Source organism: Lissotriton vulgaris, chromosome 1_1 (genome assembly GCF_964263255.1).
Source record: "Lissotriton vulgaris chromosome 1_1, aLisVul1.2, whole genome shotgun sequence".
NCBI classification, from domain to species: Eukaryota; Metazoa; Chordata; class Amphibia; order Caudata; family Salamandridae; genus Lissotriton; species Lissotriton vulgaris.
The window spans coordinates 1415332236-1415357811 of record NC_141685.1 but is presented as its reverse complement, the minus strand read 5'-3'; the positions used below and the strand labels follow the sequence as shown (position 1 = coordinate 1415357811).

Here is a 25576-nt window from a genome sequence, read left to right as displayed (position 1 = left end):
TGTGTATATGTTCATTGTGCCTATGAACATGTTTAAATGCTTCTAACCTCTTACTCCTGTCCTAATAGTATATTTTTAGTAGGTATGAATGTCGATATAATATTATTGATCAATGTTGAACAATAGGATTGAACAATAGTACAGAAATTCAAACACAATCACAAGCATGAAGAAGACATAATTTGATTCTGTCCCCCACTTCAAAGATCTGGGGCATGAACATGTTATTAGGTAACGGTACAGGTCCACGCTGACGTGAATAGATAATAACCCATCTGAAGAATAGCTTGTGACTTTCCAAGTACTCCAGTTTCGTTCTTTGGTCAGAAGAGCTGACATGATGGTAAAAGAATGTATAATACCAAGGGTAGAAGCACTGTTTTCCTAAACTTGAGATGTTAAGGCCCTCATGTAAGGCACAGATTTCAGCACATTGCAATCTGCCAATGAATTCAAGATATTATCCAAGATAATATAGTACATTAGATTGGTGCAGGTATTGGGCAAAGGCATTTGAACACAGATTTTCAGATAAGGGCTACAAACAGAAAAAAGCCTGCATGATTAAAAAAAGGCACTGGGTTCATAATGTAGCCTGCCGGTGAGGGTGAAATTGGATGAAGATGTATAAAGTGTTGTGACGTCCGGTATAAACCACTGAGAGTAGAATGTTTTACATTAAACCGGTAGAAACAGAAAGACAAACATGGGTATGTTAAATTAGAAGATCTATACCAACACTCTGCACTCTGATTTCTTGTGGTCATCTGTCAAAATGTAACTGTTTAATACAATCTTATTGCATTCTGCTGAGGGGAATATTGGTTGTTTATGGCCCTGACTCAATATTATAACCTCAAGCCACAGGCGAGGATCTATACCAAGGGAGAGGGCCTTTAATAACTGGTACAACTGAAGGCAGTAGGGCTACACAGCATTTAAAAAAATCCCAACCACTGAAGGCAGAATGTATATTTATATTTTAAATGGGGAGAAACAGCACGATAAACATTGTAATGTCAGAACAGAAGGCTTATACTTGCTGGTATTACCTAATCCGTTTAATTGTCTTCAACATTCCAAAGTTCTAATACAGCATTATAGCCCTCTGTTGATGGCTATAACATTTGTATAAATGCCCTGAGTTATAAGCTCAATTTGCTGGCGAGGCGCTAGAAGGAGGGAGGAAGCCTTTACCAACCAGTGCAACTGAAGGAAGCAGGGCTCTAGTGCTATTAGAACATTACACCAACTGGTATGTTCTAAATTAATAGGAGAGAAACAAAAAGTTTTGGTATATTGGGATTGCTTCTACTTGGTACATGTTTCTGGCATAGGCCATTATTGGCCCCTATCTACTTCACAGGCTTCAGTGGAAAGCTCAGCGTTCCAACGTTCGAATACTTCGTCTTTCAAGAAGAACCAGCTCCACTAATTTACATACTGTTTTAAGTTGCTATGCTTCTACTTGCCTGCTTTTTTTTTGAGGATTAAGGAGATGTGCTTAGGCGGTGGTGGTATGCCAGGCATGTGCAGAGGGTCTTCTAAAATGGATTTTTAGCTGTAAATTCACTCTAAAGCAAGCATGTTGCACAACACTATGCTGATGGAAATTTAACTGGCAGAAAGAAGCAGGTATAGAAGTTCACCATAAATGATCCTCCACATCATTCTGTCGTTTGTCTACATGTATGGTTTCTTGTTCCACCTATTTGCTGTGCAAGTTAAAATCAAGCTTTAAATGTAGAAGCTCGGTAGTAGAAATAAGAGCTGGGAACCATACATGGAGGGCAATAGGGCATAAGCTATTTGGTCCAGATTGTGGGGGATAACTGACAGAGTTTCTCCAGTGAAAAAGGTTGAATTATTCCCCAGCACTTAAGCTTCTCAAGCATCAAGGGATGTCTTCTTCTGGCAGAGTGCCCACAGCAGTTTCTTAGTATTGTGAACATTGAAAAGCCTGCTCACAGAAGCTTACGACTAGCATGTACCATATCCATGTACCTGTCCTGCCAGCCCATTGGGCTACCTGTGGTTCATGGTGGGAGAGGAGCATTATAGTTTGCAGTGTTCCTTTTTGGCTTAACCAGCACTCAAGAGCACATCCCAGACGGTCCTCTACCACCTCCAGACTATGGTGAACCTCCTGTCATCATTGAGTTCACTGTCAATGTGTCGAAGTCACACTGGCTCCTTCTCAGACTATCTCCTACTCTGGACACAGATGGATTTGATCCTTTTCTCTGGGAAAGAGAGCCCAGGACATTCAGGCTAAGATCCTGAACTTTCAACCTCAGTCCTATATTTCAGTGAGGTCAACTGTGATGCTATGATACTGGGAGGGTGCTGGTACTGATTGCCTCAGCAATGGGATCTGAGGTCTGAAAGGGCCCAACATCATGGGGACCTCTCCAACCATGTTCAAATTCAGAGGAGAGTGCAAAAGATCTGCAGTGGTGGTTACTGGACCGAGATTGGGTCAGCAGCAGACCCTTCTCCCTTTCTTATTTCAAGCTGACAGTGATGACCAATGCATTGTTTCTGGGTTGAGGTGGCCATCTGGGAGAGGTGTAGATCAGAAGCCTCCAGTCTCCTGCAGAGTCTTGGCTCCACAGCAACCTTCTGGAGCTGAGGGGAATCCACAGCTCCAGAAGGAGCTTCCTTCCATCAATCAAGAGGAGCCTGTTACAGGTGCTAATGGACCACACTATCACTATGTGGAACTGCAACAAACTGACCAGGGTGGGGTCATAGACCCTGTCTGTGGGCCTCAAAGAAGAATATATAAACAGACGTAAAATCAGTACACCCCTCAGGAGAGCACAAACAAAAAGGAGTCTTAATTAAGAGGATGGAATCCCATCACCTGCCGGAGTGGCATGCTTCATCATTTGGGATCTCCTCTTGACTGCACACTAGTGCAACCAAGGAGATACAACCCCTTGCAAGTGTAACAGAGGAGCTCGCGGATGTTTTTGAACTAGATCACCTAAGATCAATGAAGCATAGGGCAGTGTGGAGAGTATGTGATGCAGTGTATAAAAGAAGTGTATTAACATTGACTACCAGGAGAAAATAAGTGTATTGGGTATCTCTTGGTGTCAAGGGTTAAAAAGCAGTAGGGGCACGATCTGAAAAAATGTATGAGTGTGCTATTGAGAAGGTCTATATGTTTCAGCCAATCCAGATCTTACTATGATTATGGCTTTCTTCAGGACCTAATTATAACTACTGCACTCTAAATATGTGAGAAATGTGCACAAACTATAAGAAACGATACAACCGTATACCTGTACAAGACAATATGTTGGCACTATAGGCATAGGTGTTGCACTCCTGTTGAGAGAAAAGAAAGATTCAAATGCACATGCCGGAAATAGGTCTGTATATATCTAAAAAACATTTACATAGCAATGTAAACATGCTACAGCCCTCAAAATGAATGCACAAGAACTCTGTATCAAACACCTTACCCGTTTTAAATCGGGAGGAAAATCCACCGCTCCTGGCAAACTCTCAGGGCATGAGGCGACGCGCTGTGAAGGAAAAAAAATAAAAAGGAAGAACAACTAAACCCACAAGAAATGGGGATTTAATATTAAAGCTGGTGGACCATCATTGCACTACCACTGTGAATACAATCAAATGCTTGAGGGCTTATCAGAATTTGTCAGAAGCACTGTCTTAAGTGTGTTATAAAATGCTGCTAGATGTTTTGAGAAATAAGCAGTCGATTGCGCACTGCCCTCTCCTCAAGAATAGCAGAAAATTCAGGCAGTTCGAGGATGTATAAGCAGCGCATACATCCACAACGGGAAACAACCTTCACAACGCAACTTTTATAACTCACTACCATTACAACAAAACTTTTACAACGCAACATCCATTACATTGCATGCCATTACAACGCAACCATTACAACGCATGACACTACAAGGCATACCACTACAACGCATGTCATTACAACGCATACCATTGCAACGCATAACATTACGATGCATAGAACCCTTACACTTTCAAACACTTACCCTACTGTTGCACCCCCTGGAGTTAGAATAGTAATTTTTACCCCTACACTATCCAACACTTACCCTACTGTTGCACCCCCCTGGAGTTAGAATAGTAATTTTTACCCCTACACTATCCAATACTTACCATATATGCAATGTAATGTTATGCGTTGTAATGGTATGCGTTGTAAAGGTAGTATGCGTTTTAATGGAATGCGTTGTAAAGGTAGTTTTAAAAAATTTGTTGTAATGGCATGAGTTGTAATGGAATGCGTTGTCATGGATGTTGCGTTGTAAAAAATGTGTTGTGAAGGTATGCGTTGTAAAAGTATGCGTTGTAACATCATCCAACATTCCACAACACCGCTCTGGGCAGTATGAAGACACGCCTTACAAACAAGTAAAGGTAAATGCAAAAACCAGGAATGCCTCTATTCTAGAGGTGCGCTCCATCTAGAAACCTACACAACTCATAGCAGTGTGAGACAGCTCAAGATTAAACTGTGTGAGAAAGCGGCGTGCAACAGTAGTTGCCCTTACCTACTTCATCGTTACCCCGGACTGGATCCTGAGAGTCGCAAGTGGTGACGTGCAGCAGGGGTGCAGGCTTAAATACAAATATCGGGTGTCGCTAGCTTCTCACACCTGTGAAAAAGCCGGGACATGGGATGCCTTGTTAAAAACATATGATTTAGAATCCGTGTGAAAGCCAAGTTACACTGCCACTCATTTCAAGGAAACACCGTCAAATGTAATGTAATGTATGTAATGTATGTATACTTGTAAAGCGCACTGTTACCTCGTTACGTGGCGTCCTGGTGCTGTATACCGCTGGGGAACCCGTCCTGGCTTTCCCTGTGGAGGGCACCCCCAAGGTGAAGCCAGGCATCCCCGGCACTGCTAGGGCCGTTGTGGAGATTAAGCAAGCTATTGCCCAGAGTTGCAGAGTGGGACCCATGGTTAGCGTAGGCACCTAGGCGAGAATTATCGAGTCCGCGGACATTGACCCAAGACCCTGCCGCGTCAGGAATTGAACCCTGGTCCCGGGCCAACTTCTGCTTCAGGGTCTGCCGCTTCTAACCAGTGAGCCACACTTCTCCACAAATATATATTAATATTCGAAGGCAGTGCATGTCAGTCCGCGACCCGAGTGCAAAGATCTTCTAGAAGATTAGGAGGTATAGTTTTACCCCGTTCAGTGTCGTATCTGTATACACAACTAATAAGACTATTCATGCTGTGCTCTGAGGACGTTAGAAGGGCGTCACATCCAACCAAACGATTTCTAAATTGGAAATACACTGACATACACATGACACACAAGCCCCTCATAGCCCAGATGTAACTCCGGGCTCCACACCTAATCGTTTTAATGGATAACAATAGGGAGTGTGGTTATAGCCCCATGAATGACAATCCCCACCAAGTGGGAACAAGCTGGAAGGCAACACGATCTGCCTATTGCGGTTGCAGTTACTGTCACTGAACATCGGGGTTACGGAAGTAAATTAGGGTCTAAGGAATTTCATCATTTAACCCTTCCGCATCACTGCGTAACTTGAACACCCAACGTGGTTCTTTCCTGAAGAAGAATCTAGTCACGTCAGTGATCTGTCCAGTTTTTCTTTGAGACCCGCAGATTTTTTGTTGTTTTTAAATATGTATCGGGGACTTATCTGCCCAGGTCTAAAAAATTTCCTGAACGAGATTGGTTCAACACTGAACTAAACCTGGAAAGAAGGTGACTTCGAGCGGCTGAAAGACTTTGGCACAACAACCCCTCGTCAACCCACCTTGAACTACTCAAAAAGGAATGTACGAAATTCAATAAGCACATCGTGCATGAAAAATCCTCCTTCTTTTGCGAAACACTGAATAATGCGAAAAACCGCCCCAAAGAACTCTTCAACATTATCAGACAGCAAACATCCAAACCACCACCTTCTGAAATTCCGGCCTCCAAAGACCTATGTAACAAATTTGCTAATTTCTTCAATGAAAAAATACTAAAGATTGAGCTCCCACAGATGGACCACTCTCATCCCTCAAAGGTAGGCCCGCTACTCATCAAAGAAGACTTAAACCCACCCAGCCAATCAACCGGCAACTGGCTAACCTTTGTACCCACCACTGAAACGGAAATTATTGAACTAACTACCAGATCCAAACCCTCATCACAACCTCCCCGCTCAACTGGCAAAAAAACTCAAACACTCCTTAGCTCCTCTCTGGACTGTGATTATAAACAGCTCCCTGGAAACAGGAATCATGCCTGACTGCCTCAAAATAGGGCAGGTAACACCATTAATAAAAAAAGCAGGTGCCGACCCTAACGATCTCAACAACTACAGGCCTGTCTCTAATCTTCCTTTCCTAGCAAAACTACTAGAAAAATGTGTTCTCCGTCAACTCACCCACCACATGGACATTAACAACCTCCTCGACCCTCACCAATCAGGCTTCAGAAAAGGATGTAGCACAGAGCCTGCCATCTTAAATGTCATAAATGACATGCACAAATCACTGGACAAGAACTGCTGCTGCCTACTCATACTTCTTGACCTTTCAGAGGCCTTTGACACGGTCGACCACAAAGTTCTCATCAATATTCTCCAAGAAAGGGTAGGAGCAAAGGGCGTCGTCTCACAATGGTTCACCTCCTTCTTACAAAATGGCTCCCAAAGAATAAATATCAGAAACTTCACGTCTGACCTACACCCTATAATCAGAGGTGTTTCCCAAGGCTCAGTTCTTTCACCCGCACTGTTCAACATTTAAATGGAGCCACTCACCATCATCCTCCAAAAAGCCAATATTCCCTTCCACCTCTATGCCAACGACACCCAGATCTACCTAGAAACCTCCTCCATAGCAGACATGGAAAGACTAAATAACACCCTAATAGAAGTCCAAAAGTGGCTGTCCCTAAAACATCTGAAACTAAACCAAGACAAAATGGAAATCCTCCTCATAGACAACAAAGAACAGACCTCCCTAGTCATGGAATGGATAAAGTCTATTGACGATCTTGACTGTACCCTCATCCCAGCAGACTCAGTGAAGTCATTGGGTATCACTCTAGACCCCAACCTGGATATGATCAAACACATCAAGAACACCGCAGGAGGTGCCTTCTTCAACTTAAAACTACTGAACAAAATCAAGCCCTTCATCCCACCAACTGACCTTAAGCAAGTCACACAATCCCTCGTTCTATCCAGATTAGACTATGGGATCACCACCCTCACCGGCATGGCTAAACTACACCTTGCTCCTCTCAGAACAACCCTAAATGCAGCAACCAGAATGGTGACGGGAGTAAATAAATATGAACACCTCTCCCCCGCTCTAAAAATTGATGCGGGCCAATATCGAACTGCTTGTCTCACACACAAAGCTCTGCACACTGGCAAACCCACCTATCTAGCTGCCAAACTGAAAAAAGCAGGATAGACAAGAAACCTCAGAAGCACCAACTCTCTGCTACTCATCCCCCCGAAAACCTGCAAACAAAAGACCTTATCTAGGTCCTTCACCGGAAATGCACCCAGAATTTGGAATGCCATCCCTATACATATCAGGACAAACCCTTCATTTAAAGCATTCAAGAGCCAGCTCAAAGCACTCTTCCTCAATCGAGACCTCACGAAGTGACAATAGACCTACTTGAATTTTCTACCTCAAGACAGAGGACCCAGTGACTACGAAAAGATCACTACTTACAACACCTTCCCCCTACCACGCACAGTACTCCCCCCTACTTGTACCACAATCTTTCAACTCTGCATTGAATGCCGCTACACGTAGACTGATTAATGACCCTCTGCCAGTACTGTTGCCCCTGCGGTGTTCCTGCAGTGTGCAGGGCTTGCTGCAAAACCTGGACTGGAGTGGAGTGGACTGGAGTCAGCTCTGGGCCGAGGGGTGCTGCGGGGCAACTTGCGGCTCCTGCCACAGTGAACTGCACTTTAAAACAACACTACAACGCTTTCTGTTACACTATGTGGAAGCTAAAAGTGCCCTGCAAGGTACTGCTGTAAGCGACTGGTCAGCGTCCTTCAGAGCCCTTTAAAGTCCAGCCGCAAATTGAGATGCTTTTTCTTAAACGGCGGCCGTGAATTTAACTTAGGAGTGTTGCGTCGACGCGTTTCGATGAGATTGCTCTATGTGCATCACCTTTATCAAGACTAGTGTTGTATAATGTCTCTTTCTCAAACCAATATTTTGATTAAAATTGATCTTGAAATTTCAGTAGTGCCAAAAATAGGTCACTATGTGGGCGGTTTCTTGCAACCCAACGAACAGCTGGTTTGGGCTACCACAAACTGACCCACTTTTAGGGTGCTATTCCAATATCCTAAGTATAGCCTGGTGCTGCGCGGCGTCCTTTTCGGAAAGGTGATGCACATGGAACAATCTCACCGAAACGCGTCGATGCAACACTCCTAAGTTAAATTCACGGAACAAATTGTCAGTATTGATTTATGTGATTCTGACTTTAAATGTGAAGATTCCCATTAATTAACCTTCCGATGTGTTAAATGTTACACCAAGGGTCTTCAGTCTCTTCCCCTTGTTTTTTATTTACTGCGTATAATTTTATGCATTACTTTAGCAATTGGATTGTTTTTAATGTTTTTAACTGAGATATGATATAATAAATTTACACTTTGTGATCACAACAATTTCAGGCTCTTTCATGATTGAAGGGTGTTTTGTATTGATAACCATTGTACTGGTGCATGGGAATATTAGGAAACTCTGAATGAAGTGTGAATGGATGATTGAGATACTTAGCAATCCAAGGGATTTTTCCTTTTTTACATTTTATTAATTTCCACCATTGTTCAAAAAATGATTGAATTCTTAAAGAGCTTTACCACCTTATTTTGCCACAGATTGTATTTTACTTATGTTCTTAATATATATATATTGTTTTATACTATGTTACATTATTATAGGAACTGTGAAATTGCCTTTGTTTTGGAGAAGGGAACAAGTAGTTAGAATATTGCCTCATAACTGGAGATTTGTTCCATTTATACCGTAGAAAACTATATTAAATTACATTTAGCAGCCAAATATTACAAATAGTATCGTTTCTTTATATAAGTGAGACAAAATTCAATTTTCTTAGCTTAGCATTCTTCTTACTTTAACCCCGTTACAATGTATCAGCAGAATATCCTACTGGCCCAAGAAAAGGCTACAAGTATGTGTTTCTATTGCTTATGACATAACAAGAACTGAAGAAGCGATTACAATATATTTCAATACCTATGCATGTCAGATAACAATCACATATTTCTAGTTGTTGAAAAATATTGATTAGCTAGAGCTTTGTCCCAGTACTAATATTGAAAGATTTACTCCAAAAACATCTTGACAATTAGCAGGGCATAGACATACAACTGTCAAAGAATGCATTCCTTTATTTATATGATTAAGCTATGAAAATTCTTTACTTCTTAATTGTAAAATCATTTTTCCAAATACAAAACTGGTCTTACTTTGGGTAAAGGGAAATGCTGGTTACATTATTGTGACATGACATTTATTTTGTAGCACAAGAGAGTGTAATGTACCACTATCCTTTCCCCTATTTAAAGGATCAAACTTTAACAAAATGCCCATTTATTTCTATTACTAACTATGAACTTGTTTTCTTCATTGTAAGATATGTGTCTGTTACAAAATCTAATTTAGATGAGTACATCAAAATCCCACATTACCGGACCATAGTCCTGTTTCTAGCTCTACTCCTTTAGGACACTACTGTTTAAATAATCTCACTTACAATATAAGATAAACACTATAGAACATCGTGACATAAGAAAAATATTAAGGAATATCATGTATTTTATTATACAATCAATTCCGCATCATAAAATATTTTTTTCCCTAAAATTCGATTTGGAAAAGTAACTGATATAAATACATAATAATGGAGCTTCTCTTGGTAAAATACGAAAAAACCGCTATTATTGACTACATACTGGAATACGAAGTATTAATACAAAACTTTACAAATGCCCCGTAGTCCTGTTTCTAATTCCAATGACCAACGACATGTTGAAAAACAAGCCAGAAACGATTCTCTGTAACCGGGAGCAGAGCGAGCACTAAAGCCAGGATATTTCCAAGTGCGGGTGAGATTAACATCAGTGTACTCAGAACTTAGACCTTCCAGGAAGAATACGGTAAGGTTTAAACGCGCTTTCCCAATTACCTTTATGTTCTAACTCATGAACAGAAAACCCTACATTCCTGTGAAATAAAGGTAATTTCCGTAGCAGGTAATTGAACTTCTTTCTGGTTTTTAGACTCTTTAACTGATTTAATAATATAGTGCAACTACGCATTAATTCGAACAGTATTGTATCAGTGAATTAGAAATACATTATTACCTGGCACTGAATGATATTAGGAGATCTCATCAGAGTGTACATGATGTAGCGACACAGTAACGACTACACGGTTATTAACTTACAGCGATCAGTACATTTTAAAACGTAGTGAGCATGAAAGAGTGAGCCAAAATGTATGGATAGTTCATTTTCCCTTATCAGAGAAATTAGCCCATAAGTCAATCTAAAGTGAAGCTTCCCCTATACCATAACATGATTGTCTCTTTCCCAATAATTTGCAATCCATATGAATGCAATAATAAGGCATGTCACTATATATCTCTAATTGAGTATATCAAATAACAGCTAAATAAGCAAATTTGAAGAGTGCTATACCGTACCCCCACAGTATTTATTGTGTTTCCTTCTATTACAGGTGCAACAAGCCAATATGGATACAGAGTGATTACATAATCACTCTATATATCACACGAATTGTGTGTAAATATTAACATCTTTTTGTTAACATTTTTCTATCTGTGTGTTTTGTCCTGACGAATGTCCCTCAGACAAGATGGGACAGAAACATGTTGACTCTCTCTGAAGTGATATAAAGAGATTCATTAACATGATCTCCCATTATACCCCTTGTTTTTAAATTATGAAAACTCACACACGACAATTGAAAACTTAACCAGGTGAGAGTTTGTTTTAGTGAATGTTTTCCATTTCACTGGGGGCCCTCCCTTTTCATCTCTGGACACTACCACGCTACACCAGATATTGCCTCAGGCTTGAGGCTGGCATACAGCACAAATTTGGAACACCCAATGATAATGCCATAACGCATGTGTGGGGCAGAAAAACACGATATAAACCGCACGAGTAACATAGCGTTTATGAGGGTGATCCATCAAATCTGTTTGCAACCTGGTTACAAGTGTCCATTCACCATTTCGATTATTGGTATTGCAAGGGGGGATTGAATGGACAATTGAATCCCTCCTCCCTACTTTGATTGTTATTATTGTTAAGCAGCGCACAGCTGCGGGAGAACTACCTGGCCGCATTCAAAAGTGGCTTGAAAAAGGTAATTACAGGATTGCAAATATGGAAGAGAATTGTGGACTGACGGAGAGCGACATTGACGAGATACTCGCAGCACAACCATTATTACAAAACACCGATCTAACACAAATATTGACCCAGACAGATGATTGGGAATCCCTATCTGAAAAGAAGAGAGAACAAATAAGAACAGCCGTCTATGGAATTATAATGACAGAATACCTCAGATCCAAAACAGCACCAAGAGGCCTATGGGTCTACAATGCTCCGAGGATTTTCCTACATGACCTGGCATTTCGAAGAGATTGGTCATCAATCTCATGGAAATGCACTCTGGACTACCTAGTATTGATTGTGAAAACTACTAAGAGACTATCTGAAGCACTATCGGCACAAAACAAACATGCGAAAATGAATTAAAAAAAGCAATTGACCCCGCCAAATACAAAAAGAGGCTTGAAGAAATCAACAAAGAAATGAATGAAACACAAGAATTCATAATGCAAAGCAAACTACAGAAATTGGGGAAAGATTTAGTCAAGAAAACATGCATCCCTACTCCAAAGAAGAATACAAAATACCAGATTCAAATTCTGATAACGAATCCGGAGGTTACAATTCATCTGACAACTCAGATGGGAGTTCATATGACTTAACACCAAAAAGAAGAAAAAACAACTACCGTTATCAACGACCACGGAGACCTAATAGATGGCAAAGACCGAACCACATGCCGTTCTTCCAACCTTATGTGCCTCAATATGCGGGCTGGTTCAATCCCTACAATCAAGGCATGCATTCATTGCCCCAAATGATGAACCAACATATGCCAGGAATAGAAAACACACACCAACAGCAGCCTTTTTATTGAGAGGCCAAAATCAACAAAAAGGTCGTCGAAGAAATCTAACATGGCAAGATCAACAAAGGAATATAATGACACGCAGCATGTCTTCGGAAAAACCCAGCACAAGCAAAACCAGTCACTAATTTTGAATCTGACAGATAACATCTTAACTGAAGAACAAACTCAAGTCCTTAATAAAGGACTAGGATTTGTCCCCACTCCTGGACTAGACACCTTTAAATTGAAGTGCGAATTGGCAGCATTCTGCAGAACATTGAAACTGAAAGCATACTTTTCAGGAACAACTCCAAGAGAAAACGATGGAGATACCAACCTAATAAGAAAATCAACTTTCTACCCTCCTAGTGGTTCAATTCCAATTGAGTTGCAAACCTTTGAACAAGCCTTTTTAAAAGGAGCAGACAATCTGAGTGTAAACAAAAAACCTTTTCAAAATTTTAACAAAAAAGAACGTAAAGCCCTGGATGAACTACAAAAGAACGACCAAATCGTCATTAAACCGGCGGATAAGGGGGGAGGGATTGTGATCTTAGATAAAGAAGGTTACAATCAACAATGCCCCACTCTCTTATCAGACACAAAATTTTACAACTGGATTCTGACTGATCCTACTCCAAGGCTACAAAATACAATTGCAATGATGGTTTATGAAGCAGAGACCAATTCTTGGATCTCGAAAAATGAAGCAGAGTATTTAACAACAAAAAATCCAAAAATTCCATTCTTTTACTCCCTTCCAAAGACTCATAAAAACAGATCCCCACCACCAGGACGCCCGATAGTTTTGGGAATTGGTTCAGTTTTAGAACCTGTATCACAGTTTGCGGAACAATTCCTAAAACCGCTAGTACAACAGACACCCACATATTTTAAAGATGCGCGAGATCTCGTAAATCAAATCTCTGGAATGGATTTTGACCCGAAGATCATGACACTCGTAGGATTAGACGTGGAGTCACTTTATACGAGTTTACCTCAGAAAGAAACTCTTCAGATGTTAGAAGACACTTTATTCAACTTGGACTGGAAACACAAGACCCCACAACACTTTGTGTTTGAATGCTGTAGACTCGCTCCGACAGAAAATTATTTTGAGTACAATATAACTATGTTTTTACAAAACCACGGAACTTCCATGGGAAGTGCATTTGCTCCGTCGGTGGCAGGTCTCTATGTCAGCAACTTCGAGAGTCAATTTGTATTGACTGACACCAAGCCTTTCGTTTCCAATATACTTTATTGGAAGCGATATATAGACGATATCCTAATGATTTGGAAAGTGGACAAAGATCTATCTCTATTCATTGAATGGTTAAAGGACAGAGAAAAATTGCTAAAATTCACCTTTACTTCTAACAACACAAGTATAGATTTTCGCATCATCAAAGAATTTTTTCCCAAAAATTCGATTTTGAAAAGTAACTGATATAAATACATAATAATGGAGCTTCTCTTGGTAAAATGCGAAAGAACCGCTATTATTGACTACATACTGGAATACGAAGTATTAATACAAAACTTTACAAATGCCCCTAAGTCCTGTTTCTATTTCCAAACACCAACGACATGTGGAAAAACAAGCCGGAAACGTATCTCCGTAACCGGGAGCAGAGCGAGCACTAAAGCCGGAATATTTCCAAGTGCGGGTGAGATTAACATCAGTGTACTCAGAACTTAGACCTTCCAGGAAGAATACGGTAAGGTTTAAACGCGCTTTCCCAATTACCTTTATGTTCTAGCTCAGGAACAGAAAACCCTACGCTCCTGTGAAATAAAGGTTATTTCCGTAGCAGGTAATTGAACTTCTTTATGGTTTTTAGTCTCTTTCACTGATTTAACGATATAGTGCAACTACACATTAATTTGAACAGTATTGTATCAGTGAATTAGAAATACATTATTACCTGGCACTGAATGATATTAGGAGATCTCTTCAGAGCGTACACGATGTAGAGACACAGTAACCACTACACGGTTATTAACTTACAGCGATCAGTACATTTTAAAACGTAGTGAGCATGAAAGAGTGAGCCAAAATGTATGGATAGTTCATTTTCCCTTATCAGAGAAATAAGCCCATGAGTCAATCTAAAATGAAGCTTCCCCTAAACCATAACATGATTGTCTCTTTCCCAATAATTTGCAATCCATATGAATGCAATAATAAGGCATGTCACTATATATCTCTAATTGAGTATATTGAATGAGAGCTAAATAAGCAAATTTGAAGAGTGCTATACAGTTCCCCCACAGTGTTTCCTTCTATTACAGGTGCAACAAGCCTATATGGATATAGAGTGATTACATAATCACTATATATCACACGAATTGTGTGTAAATATTAACATCTTTTTGTTAACATTTTTTTATCTGTGTGTTTTGTTCTGACGAATGTCCCTCAGACCCGGCTGGGCAAGATGGGACAGAAACATGTCGACTCTCTCTGAATTGATATATAGAGATTCATTAACATGATCTCCCATTATACCCCTTGTTTTTAAATTATGAAAACTCGCACCTGACAATTGAAAACTTAACCAGGTGAGAGTTTGTTTTAGTGATTTATTTCCATTTCACAGGGGGCCCTCCCTTTTCATCTCTGGACACTACGACGCTACACCAGAGATTGCCTCAGGCTTGAGGCTGGCATATAGCTCAAATTTGTAACACCCAATGATAATGCCATAACGCATATGTGGGGCGGAAAAACAAAATAAACCGCACGAGTAACATAGCGTTTATGAGGGCGATCCATCAAATCTGTTTGTAACCTGGTTACAAGTGTCCATTCACCATTTTGATTATTTGTATTGCAAGGGGGAATTGAATGGACAATTGAATCCCTCCTCCCTCCTCCCTACTTTGTACTGGTACGGCTCCACTCAGAAAGCAATGCTCAAGTAAGGTGGTGTGAGCATGGGCAACTGACAGAGCCCTTTTGAATCAAATGCAGAGTTAGACAAGGCTGTGTGCTGGGCCCATACTTTTCTCCCTGTATATTAATGGAGTGGTGAGGTACCTGAACAAGAATGGGTGAGATTCATCAAGGGTAAGTGAAAAGAGGGTGTCTGCCCTTCTCTTTGCAGATGATATTCTAAAAATCTCTTCAGGCCAACCAACTGATTTTAAATAATTTTTATGTTTTATGCACAGAGGGGCTGAGAATGAAAAAGTTAAAACACTAATTACATAGTATTTAGTGTTTTCATGGGCAAATGTTAGTGTATACCAATGTAACTGATCAGATCCCCTATATATATATTATGTTGGTGTGAGGTTCATGCTAATTTGGGGCCTAGAAATTCCGAAATCACATTCAGTTTTAATCCAGCTGACTGCCTGGACAACCAAAATTTACAGACGTACAATATCTAGGAGTACCGCTCCAGTCCTAGAAATCTACAATACTAAGGCCCAAAGTATAGCCCTGTATGACTTTGAAAGTTGGGGTATTGTGAGTATTCCAATCTTATACATATCTGTAAATAAATTTAATAGATCACTCCTAGGTCTGCTAGATATTACCCTGATGATTCCACTTGGTCTAGATGTGTCCCGTATATGTAAAATCCACAAATTCAAGTGGAGAATCTTCTATATTTGCATCATCTGTGATTGACAGAAGCGTTAAACTCCTATCGTGCAGGACTGAAAGAACATATGTCTCCTGCATGTGTACATAAAATCACTTAGCTGAGTTTTATAAGGTGCGGTGAAACTATGGGTTTCTCCCAAAGGGGTGCTCTGTTTTGCAAAAGCCAGTCTTAAAATAAATATATTGGGAATTTGCCATACTTCAATTAAATGCTACCAGTAGTGGTTCCTTGATAAGAGAAATTCCTTGATGTAAAAACATTCTCAAGCTATGAGCCTTCCATAGAGGGAAGTACTGCCCCCCCCCGCACTCAAATTGTATATTCAATTCAGATACAGGATGCTTCCAACTAAGACAATTTATAATAATTGTTCTAGACTGGAACCTGGGGATGCCCTATTTCCTGTCTGTGGGGAGGCTACAGAATCACTAATGCATATTCTGTTTTTTGCCCTGCATCAGAGGGGAAAGTGGGTAGCCCCACTTATAGGAAGCTGGCTGCTAATTGCTACATGGAGGAATATAGAACACTCTGCAATGACACAAGCAGATCGAAGATTTTCTCAATTTCCAGATTTCTTAAGTCAGCCTGGATTTGGTGTGGCAAGTATCCACAGGCAGGAGCTCCCTAAGAAATGAAAAGTCCATTTTCCCATGGGGCTAAACATTTTTGATCTTTTTATTCTTTCTGTGACTAATGGAATGTGAGATTGTATGTCATAGCAAGTTGCATGTCATATGCAGGAAATTTGTGATAGCAATATTGCCACATTTGCACACCTCTAAATAGAAAAGATTGCCATCCATAGGTACAATCTAGCTCCAATTTTAGAATGCTATTATGGCATATTTATGATTACCATGTTTGGCTGTCCGCGCTGCTAATTCTTAACGCGATGTCATGTAATCCTATATTGCATTTTGCTTGGCTTTAAGTCTTATTGAGGTTATCTGAACATTTCTTCTTGTCTTTTTAGAATGTGTGTAATGCGCACTTGCACTGTTGGTGGTTTAAAATTAGCACTTATATTTGCATTAAGGTCACTGCTATTTTGTTTTTAACGCCACAATACCATGTTTATTGAGATTCTGGGTCCTATGACAATGCACTTTTCATCTATGTATACATGGATCTAATATCTGCAGAATCTTTTTTTAATGTGTAAGAATGTTTTTATGCTCTTCATGTATGTTCAAGTTTTATGATTCTGGAGATCGAAATAAAGTTATTATGACAATGATGATGAATATAGCAGGGAGCCCATCGGGTCCTGCAGCCTTCCCCTTCTTACCATTTTGAATAGCTAACCTGACCTCTTGCTCAGATATATCACTATCCAAAAACAATTGCTGCGCCGCAGAGAGTGCCGGGAGTGAGATTCCACTCAACCAACCGTCAATCAAATCTGGATCGATTTTATTGTCCTCTTGATAGATTGTTTGAAAAACGCTCTAAAGCCCCGTCTGCTGTCATCATCTGAGGAAAATGTTGTGTTGTTGACAGTAATTGACCCTATGTTATTACGAACCAGATCAGTTTTGGTCTTCCAAGCCAATAGCTTCCCTGCCCCCTCGCCATACTGAAAATGGGGTATCTTACTAGCCTCCCATTTCTGCTGGATTCTTTGGTTCAATACCGAGCCCAGTTGACCTTTCAAAGCTAGAAGTTGGTTATGAAGTGAATTTGGCACGAAGTAAGGAGAAGAAAGATTGGTGTCTATATCGAGTTGTACTTTTACTATGTCTGCTTCAATAGAAGCAACGTAATCCTTATACTGTTTCCTACGGTATGGCACCTTATCAGTGATAAGACCCCTAAAATAAGCCTGAAAGGAGTCCCACACTACTCTATTGGTCGCCGAACTAATGTTCACACTCATAAAATTGTGGACCTCAGCTTTGAGAAACTGGATATCATCTGGGTGTGAAAGTAAAGAGCGGTCGAATGACCAACTCCTGGGGGAGATCTTAGTGGACCCCACAAGTTCCATGAAAACCGCTGCATGGTCGGACAGATGTAAAGGGAGATAAATAATGCTCTTAACGGAATCTACCAATCTCTGACTGATTAAAATGTAGTCTGTTCTAGACTGATGATGGTACTTATAGTTCTGAAAGGAGATACCCTGTTGCTGTCCTGACCTTACTCTCCAGATGTCTATATACCCATTTTGTTTCATTGAACTAAGCAAAAAGGTCCTAGTTTTAGATAGAACCAGGGGACGACTATTAGGAGATTTATCCAAAACAGGATCCAATACTATATTGAAGTCCCCCACCATGATGGTTGGTTCAGGGAAGGACAGTAGATGCAAGAAGATAGACTCCAAGGTTGCGGGGTCATCATGATTGGGCCCATAATATCCCAAGATTGTAAATTGTGCTCCAGCTATAACGATTGAAGCAATGGCCCATCGACCCCCAGGGTCAACCACTTGAGATACTAGCCTAGCTTTTAACAGTTTTTTAAAAATAACAGCCGCACCTCTATTATTCATGGTTTGAGATGTGGAGACCGAAAAGTCGATCCACCTGTTCTTTTTAACCAAAGCAAGCATTTCAGTCTGGGTTAAGTGAGTCTCCTGGAGTATAATGTCCTGCGCATCCAAATCTCGTAAGTACTGCATAATTTTATCAGCTCTTGGTTTGGTGCGAAGGCCATTAACATTCTAGGAGATATATTTTAAACTACCCATAAGAACTGACCCCAACTCCAGAAAGTCACCCAAAAGACAATGAAAGAGAAGTGCCAAAATCCTGCCCTAACTGAAAGCATAAATCTCTAAACTTTACCTGCTTAATACCAACCCCCACTAAACACATTTGGAAAATAAGGACATTTTTACATTTCTGCCCCAAACCTACCCCCAACTTACCCCAGTGCCCCGCATCACCCACCCCCCCCCCCCCCCCCACACTCCCCTTGGAAAACCCTTGCTATATCTAACCGGATCAAGTCCAGTAGATGGCATCCATCCCCCAGCCCCCACCTTGTCGCCCACGACTATAACCCAGATAGCTGTGATTTAATACCTTATACACAGGGGAAAGGATAAAATCAAGCGCCACCATTGTCATTAGAATATTGAAAAGTAAAGCGAACTCTCCCAGAGACTTAACATAGCCTGGAGGGATAAACAAGACAATGCTGCTTAGAAGGTAAGGAGACACTAATACCTTCTCTGATACATTCTACCCCATTATATATATATATTCTAAACTTTAAAAAAAATGTATTCTGTTTATCGTACTTCCTTAATATAATACAAACAGTACTACCATGCAAGGCAGTATAAACTAAAGCAATAATAACCAAAAGCATTAAATATACATTCTGTGATCAGATTTTACAATACATGCAATACACCGGTCCTACCATAGGGAAATATTACATACACTCAGAGTAACATGATAATAGAATATTACAGATAGCCAATCAGGTGACACATTTTCATCATGGGTCTGGAGAGATAAGTATTGTCTTAGCGGTTCCCAAATATCTTTAGGTCTAGACGTTACAGGCAGTTCCTCAGCAAACAATTCCAACTTTTCATGGCAGTACACTAGGTCTTTAATCTATTCATCAATTTGCGGAGCAAGTTTACTTTCCCAAGTGAACATAATCCGCCGCTTGGCGAGCAACAGGGCTAACCTATCAAACCTGCACAGAGCAGCCTTTAGCTGGGGGACATAGCCAAGTAGGCACTCCAGAGGTGTGAATTGTAGAACGATTCCTGTCATAGAGTGTATGCATTCCGACACCCTCTCCCAATATTTAAATACCATTCTGCACTGCCACGCAAGGTGCGGAAAATCTGCATTATATTGCCCACAACGCTTACATTGATCGGAGTCCCTGAGGCCCATTTTGTACAATTTGACAGGGGTATGGTACATTTGATAGATACATTTAATTGAATGATACGCAGATTACCATTAGGTGTGAGGCGACCTGTTAGCACGCAAATTTGCTCCCATTCTTTCGGAGTAATCTGGGGATTCAATATGGTATTCCATTACTCAAAATGTTTGCCTGGCCCTCGCACCATTTCCTCTTGCACAGCCCTATATAACTTGGTGATCACTGTTTCCTGGTTGGGGCTACTAATAGTACCTGTAGTGATTGAAGTGTAGTGGGTTCAGCAGGGAAATCGGGGTATTGGCCTTTGATTGCACATTTCAGGCGGTAGCATGAATACTGAAAAAGTAAAGTGGGATTTTGAATGTATTCCAGATATTGGTCCCTGTGATGTAGCTGCCCTCAGGATAGGGATGCGTGATGCCAGCATCTTTTAAAGCTTTTATGGGCCCTTGTTCCTGAGTGACGGATAAGGACGCATGCTAGGCCAGAGGCAGGGCAGGTACATACAAGGGGAGTTTGTGTGTGCATTTGCCAATCACCTGCCAGGCTGCAATGGTAGTGCCAACGGTGTTAATTTCTATTCCTGGTGTTTGTTTGTGAGTATGTGTTAGGACACTCACAAGCGGTATGGGATGCACGTCTCCGTCTTCTACTGCGATGTGAATTATAAAGTCCTGCGTCCAGGACCAATAATAGGCGTACCGGGCCTGTGCGCAGAGATAGTACACATAGAAATCGGGTGCGGCAAAACCTCCTTTTTCATAAGAGAGCGTTAGTGTGTGCCAGCTAATTCTGGGCTGTTTGTCACCCCCATACTAATCTCAAGAGTTGAGTTTTCACTGTTGTAAAAAATGTTTGGTGAGTTTGATCGGGATGTTACAAAAAAGGTATAGAAATCTTGGAAGGATAACCATTTTATTGACTGCAATGCGGTCTGCCAGGGACAGCGGAAGATGTAGCCACCTATCCACTTGTTGCACTAACGTGTTGTAGGTTTGGCCATAATTCTCTTTGATTACAATGTCGGGGTCGCGGTGCACCCAGACACCTAAATATTTAACCGGGTCTGCTGTCCACACCGTTCCAACTGGGGCGAAGACGTTACTGTCATCAATAAGATAATAACCAATTTCTCCCAGTTGATCATGACTCAAGAGAATAGGCCAAATGGGCTTAAATGGCCAATATCCAAAACCGAGGATGTAGACACAATTTGTTTTTAAAAAACTGCTGTGACAACCCAGAGGAGAGCGGTATCAACCTTCTCGCCTATCTGCCCGAACTGCATCGCCGCTCAGATTGACATTGCGGCTTCTCCTGCTATGTTCTTCTCTGCAGCAGCAAATCTGTGCCAGTGTTGCTTTACTAGAGAAGAATTAAATCATGTGGAACAGTCTTCAGCTACACTCCTCTGCTAGTACCACTGGAGTTTTTTTACTTCCATTTTGGCAACTAAGTCCAAACATAGAAATCCTCTGCGCAGCTTCGACCGAAGGCAATCTGATGACGAAGGTTTCTCCTTGGACACCCCTTGCAGCCTAGCCCTGCTGAACTTTAACTTCTCAGACATTTGTCTTCAAGAATTAATTTTTTTAGGTCAGCATTGACTGGGCCCAATCCACTTCCTGTCTCCAACCCGCATTCTATCACGATCTGCCTTAACATAACTTTCTACTTTGACCGAGTCTAATGCGACTAGATGTTCGCAGTTTCTGCTTTGATCTTTTAGTTGCTGGATTTCACAAAAAACTTTAAAAATCCATACCTCGGCTTCTACTGATTGGTGTTTGGTTATTTTGAAGTCAAATAGTTAATTAAAATGTACTCTATTTTCCTAAATGCATTTGGTATTTTTCTTTTGTTGTGTTTTTACTTTATTGCTGTTTTTGTGTTGCAGAAATACTTTACATATTGCCTCTAAGTTAAGACTGACTGATTTTTGTGACAAGCTACCCATGGTGAAACACAGGTTTATTTAGAAGCTTTTTGTGGTCCATCCAGCAAGAGATTTTGGCTGTTGCTTGACCAGCGCTCACACTTCAGTCAACCAACATCCCAATTTCTCACAATTATCTTTCTAATTATCAAAAAACTTTAAATTTGTAATTTTGCCAGGTGATTGTCAGATTGTTTCATTGTTGGCATACAAGATTTCTAGCTAAAAGTAAATTCAGCAAGAATATTTTGCCACACTTTACATGTTTTGAATTGCTATATTTTTGATGTGTACATGCATTTTGTTTTATATAAGAATTTTCACCACGTTTTCAAAACGTATAAACCACTTGAAGAGTTTAGCAACTTAAACTCACCAAAGAGTGCATTTTAAACCATAAAAAGCGTTTATATTAAATTATTTTATAGTTATTGCGAAATATGCCTTGTTTTGGGTGAAGGGAAATCAGTATTTAGAATATTGCCTTATATCTGGAGAGTTGTTCCATTGCACAACAGGAAACTAAGTAAAATTAAATTTAGCAGCCAGATATAAAATAAAGTGTTCTTTCTTTATTTAAAAGAATGGATTTTCATTTTCCTAGCTTAGCCTCATTCTCACTTTGACCCATTTTTTTTATTTAGCAACTAAACTTCCTACAGGTACCACCAAAGTCTATATAGGCCCATCTGGCATTGCAAGTATGTGTTTCTGTTGCCTATGGCATTACAGAAACTGGAGAAGCAATTGCCATTAATTTCAATACTCATGCATGTCAGATAACATACATGTGATAACATACATGTGATATTTTAGTTGCTGAATAGTATTGGTTAGAGATTTGTGCCATAACTCATTTTGAAAATTACAAAAAACAATTTGATGGACAGAATGTAGATCAATGTCTTACATTCACCCCAGTACAAGGATCTGGGCCTAAATCCATCGTTTTTTGCACTCCACACCACCCTGGGTTAGATAATGGCTTTAACACCTTGACTGCTTTGGATATTTTCCTGCTGTGCTGCACACTAATGATAATGGGTGTGGTCGTGACGGAACCATTCCGTCATCAGCACAGCTCAACCGTGACTGATGACGGAATGGTTCCGTCACCAGCATCGAAGGGGTTATGCAAGTCAGCTCTGACCCTGTGCCCCATGGGAACAGTCCAGTCCGAACTACACAGCCATATCTTTCCCAGACCGGAATCAAGCATCCGAGGACCGGACCGGTTTCGAGGTAACACCTCTCATCAGCCCGGCTAGCTTGACTCCAGTGGTGTGGAAGCTCTGGGACCCACGTCTGAGCTACCCCAGTACACTCGGGGAGAAAATTACAAAAAACAATTTGATGGACAGAATGTAGATCAATGTCTTACATTCACCCCAGTACAAGGATCTGGGCCTAAATCCATCGTTTTTTGCACTCCACACCACCCTGGGTTAGATAATGGCTTTATGCAAATCAGCTCTGACCCTGTGCCCCATGGGAACAGTCCAGTCCGAACTACACAGCCATATCTTTCCCAGACCGGAATCAAGCATCCGAGGACCGGACCGGTTTCGAGGTAACACCTCTCATCAGCCCGGCTAGCTTGACTCCAGTGGTGTGGAGGCTCTGGGACCCACGTCTGAGCTACCCCAGTACACTCAGGGAGAAAATTACAAAAAACAATTTGATGGACAGAATGTAGATCAATGTCTTACATTCACCCCAGTACAAGGATCTGGGCCTAAATTCATCGTTTTTTGCACTCCACACCACCCTGGGTTAGATAATGGCTTTATGCAAATCAGCTCTGACCCTGTGCCCCATGGGAACAGTCCAGTCCGAACTACACAGCCATATCTTTCCCAGACCGGAATCAAGCATCCGAGGACCGGACCGGTTTCGAGGTAACACCTCTCATCAGCCCGGCTAGCTTGACTCCAGTGGTGTGGAGGCTCTGGGACCCACGTCTGAGCTACCCCAGTACACTCAGGGAGAAAATTACAAAAAACAATTTGATGGACAGAATGTAGATCATTTTGAAACTCTGACTCCAAATAACATTTTGAAAATTAGCAGAGCATAGACCAGATTTAGCCAAATATTGCACTCTTCTATTTAGCCGGTTAAGCTATGAAAATTCTTTCCTTCTAATGGCATACTCATTGTCCCAGGTGCAAAACTGACCATACTTTGTGGGAAAGTAAATGACTGGTTAGAATATTGCAGCATGATATGTTGTTTTTGTCACAGGAGAGTGTAATGTGACATTAAATCTAGCTATAGGTTTTGCCTTACTATCCTCTACCCTATTTTGATGGATTGAACTTTGAAAATATTTTGGACCAATTCAAAAAGGTTCTCTGCACTCATGGCAGAAGACCCGCAGTCACAGAGGAGTTTCCGAACTAGGGTGACATTTTTGCAATGAGAATTCTCAATGCATAAAATCTTATTTGAATGCTGACATTTCCCCATGACTGCTTGGAGTCAGCCACGAGTGCAGATACCCTTTGTGAATCAGGCCCTTCGTTTTATCCATATTCTCATTAAAATTAAAATTAAGATGTACTAAAAATCCTCCTAGTATACCCACTGAATTCTGTGCAGTTCAACTAATTCTGGACATATTTGTTTCATTGGGTTAAAGCATAAATGGAAGCAAACCACTCTTATACCATGAAAAACTACAAATGTCATAGAGCAAGGTGAAAATGATGAAGTATTTGGAATTTCATCAGCAATAATGATAAATAGATTTTTTATTGGGAAAGAGGAATACCGTATTAGAACATTTCAAATTTGTTTCAATGCTGATACAGAAGAATTCTTTCTCCATAAAAGAAATTTAGTAATGTGATTTTGCCAGTAATTTCATTTCTTCGTTTAGATAGCTAAAATTTAAGAATCCTGGGCCCCTTGTTTAACAAAGCAGCACATCATTCTCCTTGAAAATTGAATGTAAAGAAGGTTATAGAAAGTGTCTGTAGGAATCATTATCAATTAGACTAGCAATTTCCTATACTTTATTGATATTCTTTCCAATAGCTTGAATGACTCTAACAGATTGCTTATCACCTTCTCTTCTTCTCACTAGAGAGTGGCATTTTGTCAGTTATCTTTCTTTTACAGTCCTCTGCATTGCCATCTGCCTTCCAAGGGGGCTAGTATGGCTGCTAGAATACAAGCTGAACTCATGTCAGGTAGACCTTTCCTGGCTTTTCTTTTGCCATTACCACAGCGGTGCCCTGAAAATGGGCACCCCAATGGTAACAGAAAAGAAGTCCCAGAACCTGGAGTGCATGCAAACAAGGGAGCAAGTGTTGTGCTCCTCTGAATGCATCACCATGGTGGTGGGGACTTTAGGGCCCTACCCTTGTTTCCCATCCGCCAGTCTTTTCAAGACAGTGAGCCTGTAATTAAATGGCTAGTGGAGAGGGAGCTCATAATATGCTTGGCAGACCAGTGCATTCCAGCCTGGCATAATATATAGGCCTCTGCACTGCACCACCACCAGGTAATGGTGGTTCTCTGGTTCAGCTGGCACAGCATTGGATTGTCCAAGAAAGACTAGGGTGGATGCAGGACTGCCACCACAAGCATCATACTCGTTATCGGGCTCTTAGTCTTTATAAGGTTATGAAATATGAGGCTTTTATTGTGCGTCTAAGGTCTATTCTGGTGGGTTCACAAAAGTCCAAGTTTAATGCCACACAGAATCATATGGAGCAGGTGATATGATACTGCAGGAAATGTTCTGAATCCAATCTAGCAACAGGAAGAATATTCACATAATTTAGGAACATGTACTTTGAGGTTGAAGTGAATTTACATGTTTCAAGTTTGAGCCATTGTTATGAATTTTTAAATTCGTCACCAAAACACACTTCAACCAATTA

The 25576-nt window shown here is 40.7% G+C and overlaps 1 protein-coding gene across 1 annotated transcript in view; it reads left to right on the top strand.

Annotated features, from left to right (window-relative positions):
* The window catches only part of LOC147750621 (uncharacterized), a 920203-nt gene that overhangs the window by 424798 nt on the left and 469829 nt on the right, over positions 1-25576 (top strand). The window lies entirely within an intron of this gene.